The sequence below is a fragment of the Saccostrea echinata genome, unplaced genomic scaffold (genome assembly GCF_033153115.1).
Source record: "Saccostrea echinata isolate AGI-Se365-2 ecotype Australia unplaced genomic scaffold, CSIRO_AGI_Sech_v1 ptg000023l, whole genome shotgun sequence".
Classification (NCBI taxonomy): domain Eukaryota; kingdom Metazoa; phylum Mollusca; class Bivalvia; order Ostreida; family Ostreidae; genus Saccostrea; species Saccostrea echinata.
Window position 1 is genome coordinate 877,089 of NW_026889772.1, and position 15,909 is coordinate 892,997.

Here is a 15,909-nt window from a genome sequence, read left to right on the forward strand (position 1 = left end):
CCGACTTAAATTTTTATTATACTATTAAGTATTAGTTTCCATTAGTTTCAGAACTGATGAAGCAATTATAATCAAGAAAATTGACATGGCGTTTTATCTTTTTTTCACAAATGATATCAAACACAAACAATTGATTATATAGAATTTTGTAAACCCTATAAGGTATTTGAACCAATGAATCTTACTGATTTCTAATTACTAATCTTACTGACTCATTCTTAAAAAGTCATAAATGCTTTATATTACAATCCTTTTATTACTTTCACTTCAATGCATTTATTTTGTTAATCTTATCTGTTCCATTTAACAATGAATCTGATTCCTAGTTTGTGTTTGACAAACTTACCGTATAACGGGTATTTTCTGCGGTTGTCCAATTTTTGCGGAATTTTGCGGATAGGACAAATCAGCAAAAATTACAATCGCAAAATATTTTTCAATATTTCTTCAGATATATATATATTTTATACATGCAAGTATGATAAGTGATGCTTATGTCCTCGTTAGCGAGCAAATTCGGGTGTCATCGAAATTTGAAGATTTTAGATATCAGGATTTTTCCAAAACATATTGAATTAAAACGTTGCTGTAAATAATATCAATTTAATAAGTTTATACAAAAACATCTTTTCTTGTACCTACTTCTTTATTTTATGCGGATATACATGAACATGTAAATGACTAAAAGAGATTTCGCAATTAATAGTCCAAACTCCGATAGCTGCAAACAACACATAGTAGCTTTTCTTTCTTTCTTTAACACTTTTTTCAATCTTGTGTTTTATCTGGAGACCACAATTACTGCTTGTATACACAAAGTGGCTTGATTGTCTCGTGAATTTCACACAATGCAGACGACTGACAGGATTAGTTACGCCTCAATGCACTTGGCACCTGTGATTGTACACGGTCAACTTTAGGTTACTTGATTATGCAACTGTTTGTTTGAGCTTAAAATATAAACACCAGATTAATTTTGATGGCAATTAACTATAAATGTGGCTTGGATGCATTAATTATCTATATATTAAAATATTTTAATAGATCGCATAAGACGTTTGTTACAATGTATAGAATGAAGATTTTTTTATTCTTGTTTGGGTGAACCGATACTGCAATAATTCATTTCATTTGGAACTCAACATAATTTTGCAAAGACTAACTGAAAGATAGCCTAGTAGTTTAATTAAGCTTAATAGCTTGATACCAGTTCTCATGCAACTTTGATCAATATGTCTCAATGAATTTATAAAACGTGAACATGGCAGCTATCTGATAATTCTAAGAGATTGGTGATCATACCCAGTAAATAATTTTTTGCGGTATAATGCAACCGCAGAAATTGAAAACGCAGAAATAAATTTGCTATCTTTTAGGGGTTAAATCGCAAAAATTTCCAACCGCAGAAAATACCCGTTATACGGTATAAGACAATATTTATAAGATAACGGCCAGTGAACGATCTCAAAATATCTTCAAACAATACAAATCTATGAACAAGGCATACAACACGAACTTTGGAAATTTCAGAGGTGGGATCAGGTGCCTAGGAAGAGTAAGCATCCCCTGTGACCGGTCATAACCGCCGAGAACCTTATGCATCCTTAGGTAGACGGAACATTACTTAGTCAAATTTAGTATAAAAACAAAGGCCGAACAATTAATATGAAATATGTCATCCAAAATATGACTCAATGATAGGTTTTATTTGTTAACACGGTCATTATAACGACCATAGAATTTACGAAATGCTTACTTTGAACGAGGTTATTGATATCTTTGCAGCATCAATTTATCTGTAAGTAGCCTGCCTTGGTTTAAAATGGATCGTATTCAAAGCATGCTCTTGGGTATCGAATATGTTGGGAGACTGTGGTTTTTTTTATTTCAAGTTCAACTGGATATATCTAGTTGAATATGAACAAAACTAACTATTGTTAATTGAGAAAGCGTCGTCGATATATCTGAATGTCGAGTTTAAGGCCACAGCAAGTGTTTTCTTCTTCTTATGTAAAAGTTTTTAAATACGTTCTGCTTAAAGGAATAAAAAAACGGCTAAGAAAGGAGCACAAGCAGTGCCCATTAGAACTCAACAGTATGTTGGAAGATCTGGTCTCCGAAGACTGCAATGAGTAACTCCAGTGTCATTTTGATATCAACTTTAGAGGACTTTTGTGTAGAATCAGAGTAATTTTTAGCTTCAATTTTATTGACAAAGCAGTTGACCGATCACAAGACATGAAAACTTCCGAGTTCCATTTTTATTGAGAAAGCACTTGTCTATGATATCATAAAGTCTAGTTTTTAATTTATCGTTATGTTATTATTTTTTAAATTTTTTTCCAAAAGTTCTATTGAGTTTTTGAGATCCACATCTGATTTACACCGCTTCTTGAATATGCTGTAGCACAGTACGTCTAAAGTTTTTCCTTTACAGCGGTTAATTTTTTCAAGGAGTAAAGATGGGGGCTTGGTAGAGCATTTGCTGGACCCAGCAATGTATCTTTATTTGTGAGAATTTTAATGAAGTTTAGGAATCCAGTAAAGGTAGCATAGATCGAACTCACCTTGGTTGATTGGAATGTTAAAAGTACTAAAGACTGAAACGTGATTTCGAAGAATTTCGTCCTTAGAAAGTGAATGGTGAGTTTATGTTGGATTTCTAGGTTTAGAATTAAAACCAAGTTCTTCCAAGATACAGTTATAATAATTAGCCTCATAAGCCAAGATCATACTGTTACAAGTCTTGTCTGCTGGAACCATAACATAGTGTTCATGTAGTCTTTTCATTTCTTCTATCACCTCGATTTAATGAAAACGGGGGGATAGATGGTTCGCATATTGACTTCTTTACTTTCTTATTATATTTTATAGCCGGGGTCTTAGCAAAGGAACATAACTCTGTTAAACAACATCGTGTACTCACCTTATCGGATTTCGAGCATTTACATAACTTACCTGGAATAAACTAATTATATGAATGAATTTCCATTGAATTCATTTCTAAGCAACTACAGACATTAAAATATCAAACATATTTTCTTGAAGCTTCAATTGAAAAGCATCCGTGTTTGCTCTGCTCCTATTTTGTATTGTTTAATGGACTTTTGAGCTTGAATACTGTTCGTTATCTCCATATATTTCACTTACATGGAAAGGATCATATTGGTCACTAAATTTGAAATATGGACAATGACTATAGAAATCATTTGTTAAAAAAACCACCCAATTGCACATTTTTTGTGTGCGATTTGAATGTTAGTTTCATTTTCCGATGAACAAAACAATTTCTAAAGTAAATTCTGTTATATCTAAAAAATAATCTACTGTCATTGCTTCTAAAACAAATTATTTTACAATCAATAGTAGAATGAAATATCCTTGTTTGATTTTACCTTTATTAAAGTTCAATGAAGGCAAACGCAAGGTCGATGTACTTTGTGATGGGGCTTTACATGCTTTTCATTAGAGCATTCAGGAAATTGATAATATCAAATTGATTTAAAAAGGATGCTGTTATAAATAAATACAGGAGCAATTAGATGTGAAGAAATTACCTACGTTTATGTTAATTTTAATCTATTTTTTAACCCTATGAACGCTAGATCTTTTGTGATATCTTTTATTCTGCTACCTACACATTTTTAATGCCGAGCTTTTTCTCAGTCTTCATGTCTCTGAGTTATTCTGTATGAAAAAAAAGATGAGGATAACTGTGATCGATCTCCAAAAACTCTACAAACAATACAAATCTGTGAACAGGGCATAAAACACGGACCGTCGGAAATTCCAGAGGTGGGATGAGGTGCCTAGAAGGAGTAAGCATCCTCTGTCGACCGGTCACTCCCGCCGTGAGCCCTATGTACTGATTGATCTAAAACATTCTTCCTATATTTAAACAATGACGTTTTGGAATGAAATATTGAGATCAAATACTAAAACAACATTCAATTACAAAGCATAACTTTGTGTTCTGCCAAAAAATTATCTGATGAGTCTAACTCAATTTAAGATATACCTATCTCCATTGATAAGAGCAAATTATAGGCAATCGTGTATTTAGTTAGTTTTAATTGTTTTTATTTCATCTAGATGGAAAAATCAGGTCACTGAGACTTTTACGGAATTTTTTCGTGTGATTGCTATTAGTGTGTTTCCAAAGAACATGCAAAACTGTTTTAGTCAGGCAGGTTTTAAACTAACTGATTTTAATATATGATTCTTATTCAATCATTCTGTCATTTGTTGTAGCATTGTAAAGAATATGCAAAGTATGGGAACACCTTTTCAATTCTGGAAGATCTATTTGAAAAAAAAAATCACTGTTCAATGTTGCTTTAACCACAGAAAAAACGTTCACACATTACAAATATTTTAACATTTGCTTTAATAGCACAATATACGTACACTTTACAATTGGCTTTAATATTTTTTCTCTATTGTAGTAACCATAGAAAATAACGCATACACTAAAAGATGTTTTGATATTTTTCTTGCTATATTTGTTACATGTCAAACCTACACACTATTTACGCTTTCAAATTTGCAAATTTCATATTTTTTCAAAAATCAACGTTTTTATGAATGATTTTGGAAAATCAAGTTATGATTTACTTTTTTCTTTTGATGCTTGTTTTATATAGCTTTCCATAAGAAATATATTTTCTACTTCCAGTTTGTTATGAATGGTAAGAAGCACATGGGATTATGAAAAGAAAAAAACTATCTCAATGATCAAACATGGAGATAGCGAAAAATAATCAAGCTCAAAAGTGCTTAGAAAAAATACAAATCCGGAGCAGAGCAAACATGGACATCTAAAGACATTACAGTTGGGATCAGGTGCCATGGAGGAGTGAGCATCCCATGTCGACCGGTCACATCCGCCATCTGCTCCTTGTCATGATTGAGAAAACAGAAAAATCCATAGACAATTCAATGTATAAATAATTATGTCACACTTGATGCAAATTTGTTTGAGTTTGAGACTCTCGCTAAGATTGCGTATTTTTTATAAATTGACTTTCCAGTACCCGTCATCAAATATTTTCACTTCATTAAGAATATTGTGAATACAATCTGAGCTGATTTATTTCTTCACTAAAGTGATTAATGTTACTCATGTGTTTGGAAAGGGAATTCCAAAATGAGAAAACAATAATTGATTGGCTCTAAGACCTAATCAAAGTTTTAATAAGGTGTGTAATAGTCCATGTAATTGAAGAATTCTATGAAAATGTCTTCAAATTAATTCTTAAGATAAATTACTCTTTTTCAAGATGTATTCATTTTTCAGGAAATTGTATGCAGTTACGTATCCCTGCGTCATGTCAAAGTATAATCTTTATAATAATCTAACAATTACTTTCAACATCAATACATTACGAGGCCCGAAAAAGAATATAAAGCTGTTTTTTTTTTATTTTGCCAGTGACTAGAGAAATAACCAAAACATTGATCTGATTTGATGATGGGATTATTGTATAAATAAACAAAAACATTTAGTTTATTAGAAATTTTTATTTCATTGCTGTGAATAACAGAATTAGATTACGGCTAGAAAGTCAATGTTCTAGTTTGATTTCATGAAAAGTAGTCAAAATTATAACACATTGTGTTATATTACTTACTTCTTAGAACATCTTTGTTTGATTTTAAACATGATATTTATGGGAAAATTCTCATTTCAAATAAGTGAACAGAAATCATGTGTTTTAACCCCCCCCCCCAATCCTAACTTTATTTTACTTTTATGCCCATTCAGTTCTGTAATCTTTCATAGTTTACACCTTCTTAAAGAATGCACTTCCCTCCGCATACACTCTTCATTCCTGTCTCTCTTTCTCGATTTTTTTCTCGGGTATAATGAATCAAAACCTTTCGAACTCCAAGATTTTATGCAAAACTACTTTCAGTGAGTGCATGAATTGTCGATTTGCATTTGATATTTACGATTTGTCGTGTAAGAACAAATACGATTGTTGCATGATAATTAAATTATCATATTCAATAAGAAATCTTTTCAATGCAATACATGTTTGTATTAAGAAACGAACAGCTAAGCTATACTATTTTAATGATATATTAACAATCCCTGATGACTGCTGAGTTATTGGTCTTGAGGTAGTATCCAGGCGAGGCTTCTTATTGGTATTCTCTTCTAATTCGGCAGTATTAGTTCATAAGCATTGACTACTTTTCAGGTATTAAAATATATTCCATTTCCTCAAATGAGAAAACCTTGCATTTATTATTAAAATTTTACCAATTACGATTTGTAGCTTCTTTACTTTATAGAAATAGGCAAATCAAATCGTCAAATGACAAATCGAATGAGATTTAAGAAAATCTTTGGACAAAGACCCAGAGATTTCTAAAGTCACAAAAAAAAATTGATTTTAGAATATGAATAAATTAATTTGATATAATATCATAACACATATATAAGAAAGTTTGTAAATAGTCTTTTCAATCAGGCGTCAAATGCTGAAAGACATAAAGTATAAAAAGTTACTTTAGTATTGCCTTTGCTTTTCACATAATTGATGCAATATATTACTACAACTAGTGTACATTTCCAAAAATGCTTTTGTGGACTTTGGGAATGCTTTTTGCAGTGAATGGTAAGTATTTATTATGTCACCCCGAACGTAGTCAGCACGAGATATTGTTAATTTGTTCCAAGAAGTTCTCAAAGATGGCTTGGACAATTTTAATGAAACTTCACAATAAAATAGTCGCCCGCGGGGCGCTGTGGCTTGAGCGTTCGCTCTAGACTCACGGAGTAAGGAGCTGATCCTTACGTCGCTGGTTCGAATCCCTCTGTGGGACGTGGAGACCGGTCCTTCAGATGAGACCGTATAAACCTAGGTCCCGTGTCACAGTAGGTGCTGGCGCGAAAAAGATCCCTCACTGCTCAATGGCCCCAAGTGCCGAATATAGGTCAAAATTTGCAGCTCTCCACCGGCAAGTGGTGGCGTCTCCACATGAGTGAAAAATTCTCGAGAGGGACGTTAAACAATAAGGAAACAAACAAACAAAGCACAAAAAATTAATCATAATGTAATCACAATGTCTAGCCGTGCTTGCAATATTCAAAAATTTTGTAATTGCTAAATTGTAGAGAAATTTTAAAGTCTTAGTCTCAGTTTTCGCGAATTTCCTTGAAATTTTAAAGAATAATTAATTCCTTGAATTCAGTCAAACTTATATCAGCGAAGAAAAAAAGGAAATATATAAAGAAAGGAGGAAAGATAAAAATGTTTTTGTCGAAGATTCTCTAAAAGAAAAGGGGAATTACGTTTAAATTTAACTAACTCTCTTGAGAAAGTACGCTCCTAAACATTTGGATTCCAAAGTGACAGGATTAACATCTTTCAAAATGGGTTGTGTTTAATAGTTATCTTTATATTCCTAAAATTATTATATATATACAACCTAACATAATATTAATAAAAGACAGAGAGTCAAATACATTTTAAAAGAGTTTTCAAAGGAACTATTTTTTTTTCTTTTATGCGAAAAGATTTCAAATTATGAGATACAGAGATAACAAACAGTAATCAATCTCAGAAATCCATTGAAACAATTAATACAAATTTGGAGCAGCTCAAACACGGATCTTTAAAAACATCAGAGGTGGGATCAGGTGTCATGAAGGACTCAAGAGTCAGCATCCCCTGTTGATATATATTAAATTAATATTACATTAAATCTTTCACAAAACTCATATTGTTTACGATAAATTAGCTGTTTTGTGTTTGAAAAAAATGTTTTGACCTTAGTTTGTAACGATTTTTATTTACAACAGCTCAACAGAAGCCATTTTGGAACATTGTTCCCCGTTTGAGTGATAAGTCAGTGTCTGAAGTTTCAACAGCAACAAGGGCGGCTGTGTCATTAACGGAATGTGCGTTGTACTGCTCCCTTCACTGGACTTGTAGGTTATTTCATTACAACAGCATATCAGAGGCATGTGCTTTGTATGATGGTGTAAATTATAAAGGAACTTCTAATGAAGTGGGAAATAAATTCTTCCAGGCTATGCCTCCAAGTACGTAAAATATAACATTTAATTAAATTGTGTTACATTATTCCTCACTTAAACGTTTTTCACTTAATATATATTGGAACACCGGATGGACGAAGGGGTATGGGACAACATTTACAATTACTATGGGGTGTAAGGGTAGAGTTTACTTTACCGGTCCCCAGATCCGAAAGATCCGCGCGCTCATTGCACTATGACGTGTGATTTACGTCACTCAACTGATAAGGGTTAGTCTTGCACACTACTCAACTGATAAGGGTTAAGCCTGTAGTCTTGCACACTACTCGACTGGTTAGGGTTAGTCTTGCACCCACCTGATATTTAAGCGTTAGTCCTTGCACAAGTATTCTACTGATTAGGGTTAGTCTCGCATCCATCCGAGAGATTAGGGTTAGTCCTCGCACATTATTTGACTGATTAGGGTTAGTCTAGCATCTGCCTGGGAGATTTGGGTTAGTCCTCGCAAATACCATCCGAGAGATTAAGGCTAGTGACTCGTTCTTTTAGATAAATTAAGAAATGCAGTTACTTCTGCATTTTTTGCAAGATCTTAATTCAGCTTCAACGGCATTTCGTTGGTTTGTTTCCATGAAAAAATGGCTAAGTTCGAAAGAAACGACACTAAGCATGCGTCGCACGCGCTTCGTTGACAATTATTTTTGCCGATTTTTCAATGAATAAACAATATTTATTATTATTTTTCAGAGAACGAGGTAAAGAACTTTTTAAAAAAATGAAGTTTTAAACTAAACTTTTAACCGCAGAATTCGATTCTGAGGTCAAAAAGGCCAATAACTTTTAACAGTAGAATTCGATTTTTGGGTCAAAAAGGCCAAAAACTTCGTACTTCTTATTTTTTTTCGATCGCTCACGCGAACTCATATATATTGAAGTCGCCTACGACGACACTATATTTTAGCGCGTTCCTCTGGGGACCGCTAAAGTAAAGTCGTTCCGGGTGTAACTAGCCGCAGATCTGTAGCTCGATGGTCTGAAAAATTTGGGGAAATTGCGAACAGAGACCTAGAGTGCCCCCATTAAGATGGGAATATTTATTGCGCACAAAAAGTGCGCTGTCTCTCAATTTGTCTCCGTATATTGAAGTTGCCATCTTAAAATATTACTATTCGTGTAATCCTTAAATATTCTTTATTACTTCCACGACAAAACATTCCCCTAAACCGATGTTGATAGTTTTCCTGGGCATGAAAATAAGACTATCGGAAATATCGCGATTTTATAATGCCATTATCAAATGGCGATATTTTATATGCCAAAAATGCTATTTTATGCCATTTTTGGTAGCAAGATAATTCAGTCCTACGCGCTTATTGCATGACTTGTACAGTATAACATTTTTGTTGTGGAAGTAGTAAAAGAATATTTTAGGAACACACGGTTAGTAATAGTTAAAATATACAGAGAAATAAATTAACAATGTGTGCAATAAATATACACTTTTTTTCAATGAGTGGACTGTGTCTTTCTTGTCACCCATTTTTTTCGAACAGCGAGCTACAGATCTGCAGCTAGGGTGTAGGTATGTCTTGTGATAAGCAAGGAATAAGAAAGGAACCTCAGCTCAACAAGAATGAATTATTTTGACAGATTTCTATAGGAAGATTGGAATTGCAGAATTTCAAACAGAAATATCGTAGAGGGTTATCACAAGTACTGAGTTATCACACGCAGTGATAGTTTAGACAAATCATTGGTGGTTTTGTAGTCCGTTTTTAAAAACTATATGGTAATCAGTTCCAGTAACTGATAAATGGATAATTTTACATTGTTTTATCTTGATCACATCTCTTACTTCCCCACCACTATATTGAAAATTATGTAGAAAATATTGAAAACCAACTGCATGGTTTGCACATTCTTGAAATATCGTCCATCAATCCAGCGACTCAAAAGATTTATGAACGTTACATCTTTAGATACAGGTTGCATACCCGGACTAGATGAATGGTTTCCCGCCGTCGGAAGATGTATATGGATCTATCCATCAAGGCTTGACCTACAAGATGCTAATGAAACTTGCCATATGGTGTCAAAAAGACTTACCACGATAGAGACAGAAGCACAACTCCAGTTTGTGAAAAGTTTGATGAACATGATGGAATTTTGTAAGTGATCAGAAATTATAGATTATATTAAGTAGACAAATTAGTTAGGCGCGTACGGCGCTGCCTAACTTATCCAAGATTTAATTCTACCCATCTGCAGGTGAAACAAGTATTCACCAAAGCATTTAAACTCAATGTCTTCCGAATTCTTAGAAGCAAAAAATATATTTAAAGATATACACGCTATATAAACACGATTTTTTATGTGAAACAAAATGATTAAATGATTTGAGAAACATGATGTGTAATAAAAAATAATTACTTTCCACAAAGTTTTACTAAATAAGTTGTTGTAATTACAAAACAATTAAGCAAGATCTGCAATTAAGAATTCAGCCTATTCATGAATATTGATGAAGGAAGTGCGTAAACAGTATATAGACACGCATGTCCGCGGGAACTCATAGACAACGAGGTACGTTGCATTTTGACTACGATTTTGAATAAAAGTTAATATCTGTCATTACAGAGTAGATGGTTAATACTGGTTGTTTTCAAAGATAAGTATCTTTAAGCATAAAACGTATGCCATCCACGTCAAAAGTTATTTTGTATACCAAACGGCCTACCTAATTTTCTTGACGCCATTTTTGTTTATCAATCTAAAAGTAGCGACGGTGTCACATGATGCATGAATTTAAATAGCGACATTACTGTCCTAGTAGGATAGTAAATAATTATAATTTGAGAATTTTATAATGCGTTCATTTCCAATTGTGTAATTTACAATATTTTCGTATCTTTATTTGGTAAACAAAATAAATAAATTTCCAACTTTATTTTTAACTGACGCAAGTTAAAGAGTGTTTATCTTTAAAACAAATCGATAAGAAAAATATAAACGTCAACAACCTCTCAAAACAAAACAAACACTAGCCAAGAAAAAAAAGAGAAACTGATAACAGCAATCAATCAAAGTTCAATTTGAACTTATGAAACACATACCGGTATGTAGGAGAAAATCTTTCAATTTAAAAGAATAAATGGTATAGGAAATGCACCAATTCGACATACGCCAACTTTAAAATTAATTTTCAAATGTCCCTTTAAATCTAATGTCTCTTTTAAAGGTTTTATTTCAAAACTTTTTAAATTTTGTTGTTAACCCTACAAATAGAATTCATAATGGTTTGACACATATTTAATAAGTACCTAGTTAAAACCCGCCTTGAATGTTCATATAAATGTAAGTACATTACCTGATTTTTGATTATATTTAAATTGTAGTCTGGATCCATACGTCTGTCAGAAGAGTAGGGCAATTGAAATATGAATGGGAAACTGGTTCTCCTATTACCATTGACTGGTGCCTATCTCAGCCGGGTGAAGATTTTCCTTGTGTCACACTTAATGCGAAGCTTCCGTCCTGGTGTCCCAATGTTGGCCTTGACGATCATCGCTGTTCCAATCTGGTACATTTCTTTTGCGAATCGTCATAATATAGGCCCACTACAGTTTTTATTACGCTGCATGTTAAAATAAATCTGAAGGATGATCACAATCGCTGCGATTTTTGTCTGAGGTCAAATTGTCTTTACATTTATTGCATCTAACTTTGGTAGAGCTATTTTACTGCAATATTAAATCTACTGGAAAAAGTAAATAAAGATAAATTTATATAATCGGTTATACCGATTTCCAACCTTTCGGCATGAGCATCACTGAAGAGACATAATTTGTCAAAATGCGCATCTGGTGCATCAAAATTGGTACCGTATATGATTTACATAATGATTTTTGTGATAACTTATTTATATTTTGAAAATTTTAAAAACAATTCTCTATCGTTACCTTGAATACATGTACCTGATTTCTCATTCGAGTTGCCATTCGGCAAATTAATAAGCCTGACTCCAAAAAGCAAAGTGAACTTGCAAAATACTCATATTTAAATCCCCTTTTTAAAATCTAATTTTCAACACTTTGCAAATCTATTCCCAACGATAGAACAAAGACTAGGCTTTTTGGCGACATAGACAATAACATATGGAGATAACGAACAGTATTGAAGCTCAAAGTCCATTAAAACAATACAAATGGGGAGCAGAGCAAACACAGATCTCAAAAAACATCAGAGGTGGGATCAAGTGGCACGGAGGAGTAAGCATCCCCTGTCGACCGGTCACACCCGCCGTGTGCTCCTTCAATAATTCAGAAGTGAAAAAGTAATTAGATAGACTACACGATCAGTATGTACAGATCCCAGCTGACAAAGCAGGTAACAACATTTTCTTTGTGAAGCTCATTATTTTAATTGTGTTTGGGAGGAACCGGGATTTAATTTTCTGAGTGGTAATCCAACTTATACCCATAGCTTCTTTTCTAAGAAGGAAATTCCTCAAAATCATATGTCAGTTTTGAATATTTTTAATATTTCCAACAACCAAAATGACTTTATATTACCATATCTGTATTGGATTCCGAAAGTTTATAAAAATCCTTACAAAGATGCAAAGTGGATTCCAGTAAATGTTCTACCAAGCCTCTTTCTTTACTCCTCACTAAAATATTAACAGCAGTGAAGGAGAAACTTCAGGAGTACTTTGCAACAATATATTCGAGAAGTGGTGTTATTCAGATGTGGATACTTAAAAAATCCAAGAAACTTTTGGAAAATCTGAAATCACAAAATTTTACCAAAATCAGTAACATAAACTTCCGACTTTTCAACTATATATATAACCATTCCCCACGATAAATGAAAGTCCAGGCTTTTTTCAATAAAAATGGAACTCGTAAATTTACTTCCCTTGTCATTGGTCATTCATAAAACTATTTTGTTAAAAAGCATTCTGATTGCACACACAAGTACTCTGAAGTTGATTTTAAAAAAGATTCTTGAGTTTCTGATTGACAATATCTATGGATTTTTTGGACATCAGGTCTTTCAACAATATGTTGAAACCCATGGGTACCAATTGCGCCCCTTGTTAGCAGACCTAATTTTGTATTCATTTGAAGCAGATTTTATTCAAAACCTTCTACTGAGGAAGAAGAAAACACTTGTTGTGGCCTTCAATTTGACATTTCGATATATCGACGACGTATTATCAATTAACAATAGTTACTTCCATTCATATGTCGATTCGATATATCCCAGTGAGCTTGCACTTAAAGATGCCACAGAGTCTGGCACATCTGTTTCATATTTGGGTATTTTACTAGAAAAAAGACTTAAATGGTAACCTAACAATAAAGCTTATGATAAACGTGATGACTTTAATTTTTCAATCGTCAACTTCCCTTACTTATGTAGCAATATACTCTTATCACATGCATATGGGGTTTTGTCTCCCAGTTGGTTAGGTACGCAAGAGTATGCTCTATGTATGAACAATTTCTAAAACGAGGCAAGCTATTGACAAACAAGTTGATGAAACAAGGATATCAGTAGTCTCGTTTGAAGTCTTTATTTCGCAAGTTTTATGGTCGATACAATGACCTTGTCAGCAAATACAACATATCATTAAGTCAAATGCTTTTTGACGTTTTTCATACTAATTATTAGTTAGGTTATTATTTACACACTTAATTGTCAACGGATATTTCCGTTTGACTAAGCATGACAAGGAGCACACGGCGCGTGTGACCGGTCAGCAGGGGATACTCCTCACTGGCACCTGTTCCCACCTCTTATGTGTTTGGAGGTCCGTGTTTGCTCTGCTCCCGATTTGTATTGTCTAAATGGACTCTGAGCTTGAATACTGTTCGTTATCTCCATATTTCACTTTACCTTTATTTTGTAGTATGCCAAACGAGATGACTTAAGCTTTTCCATCGTTCACTTTTAGTTTTGCAACTAATTCGATACTCTAAAGCATGCTCTGAGCACTATCCATTTTCAAACCGAGAATACTATTGACACACAAGTTAATATTACAGGGAATTGAACAACCTTCTTAGAAGTCAACATTGCGTAATTCTATATTCATTATAATGACCTTGTTATTAAATATAACCTATGATTGGGTCTCATTTTAGATGACGTTTGTGATACCAATTGTGAGGCCTTTATTTTTATACATATACTTTATTTGACTACAGAATATTCTGTCTACCTTATAAATATATAGGGCTCATGGCTGTTGTAACTGGACAACAGGGGATGCTTACTCCTCCTAGGAACCTGATCTCGCTACTGGAATTTCCGGGGGTCTGTCTTTTATGCCCTGTTCACAGATCTGTAATGTTTGTAGATTTTTTTGGAGATCGATTTCTGTTCGTTGTGTTCACTTTTTATAATTATGCTATACAAGTATTTACGTTTAAAAACGACATGTAACAAAAGATAAAAAAAATCAATGAATTAAAAAAAATAAGTGAATGCAATAAACTACTTTTCAAATTTTTTTCTTGGGTGAGGGGGGGGGGGGGGTTATAATGATTTTCAGCTTGTCAAATACTGTGGACTGAAAAAAAAGTCACAGGTAACTTTTCAATTAACAGGAACACCTGTTCGTAATCTTTTACCGTTGAAATAATCAGACTTATAAAAATCATTTATCCATGAATATAATTGACAATTGTCGAATAAATAAAATAGCTCGCGGTCTTTTTCAGCATCCACTTCTTCGCACATACACTGATATATTTATCACATTTTCTTGTCTAATTTTTGGAGATTTTTACTTCCATAAATTTCTAGTAATACTTTTCAAAATACATTGTACAAAATGTAAAAATATGTTTTGTTATACCTTTAAAAAATTGTTCCTAAATAAATCAATACTATTAAAAATCTTAATATTTCCAATGTTTTACTGAGAGGGCATAAAAAAAATCGATGTTTGACCGCGGAGTGAGATGGTGGACCTGTCGATGAGATGTTGGACCGCTTACGTCACACAAGGGGCGGGGTTAGCTAAATCTCAATTGCATTTGTTGGTTTGGACATACATGTATATCAAAAAAAAAAAAAAATAATAATAATAAAATTAATAAATAAAAGGTATAACAAAACATGTATTGACTGTGTTCTCGGGCAAAATGCGTTTTGTCGACCCCTCGAACCAAACTGTTTGCCTTCGGCCTAACGACCTCGGGCAAACAGTTTGGTTCTTGGCTCCGACAAAACGCATGTTGCCATCAAACCCAGTCAATAAATGTACTATTCAAACAATCCACACATAAATTTGTAGTACTGGAATTAAGATTTATTGTCGATCTATTATAAATTTTCTAGATGTATTCTTTTTGAAGTTTCCGATGTACTTTAATCATAAGGTTACTTGTTCCGCGATACATAAACAAAATACCAGAATGAATTTTCTATTATTTTAGTTTTGTATGTTAGAAAAAGAGCTTGGGTTAGATCTAAGATGGTAGGATTAAAAAGACTTACATGTAAAATTAAATATATCCGACAAGTATTGTGGACTTCACCTTAGAACGTTTTATACAGTAGCATGTATAAACTAAAAACCGATTGTTCATATACAATTCTACAGTAAAGTAATTGAAATAAAGCTTTTGCAGCCGCATCAGTGACAGGATACAAAATACAACAAGCTCTCGTATTTTAATTTTAAGCTAGAAACTGATAAATTACCTCGTATTAAAAAAGCATTAAAAATAAAAAAAAAGTTTGATCAGAAAAAATGAGACCTTCTGAATAAACTGCTATGCATGTAATTCTATGCAGATTTTTCGTTTAAATTTATTTTTTACGATGGCTGTAGAAATCTTGTTGAAATATACCTTTGTTTTAGTCTACATTAGCATTTTTTCTCTCAG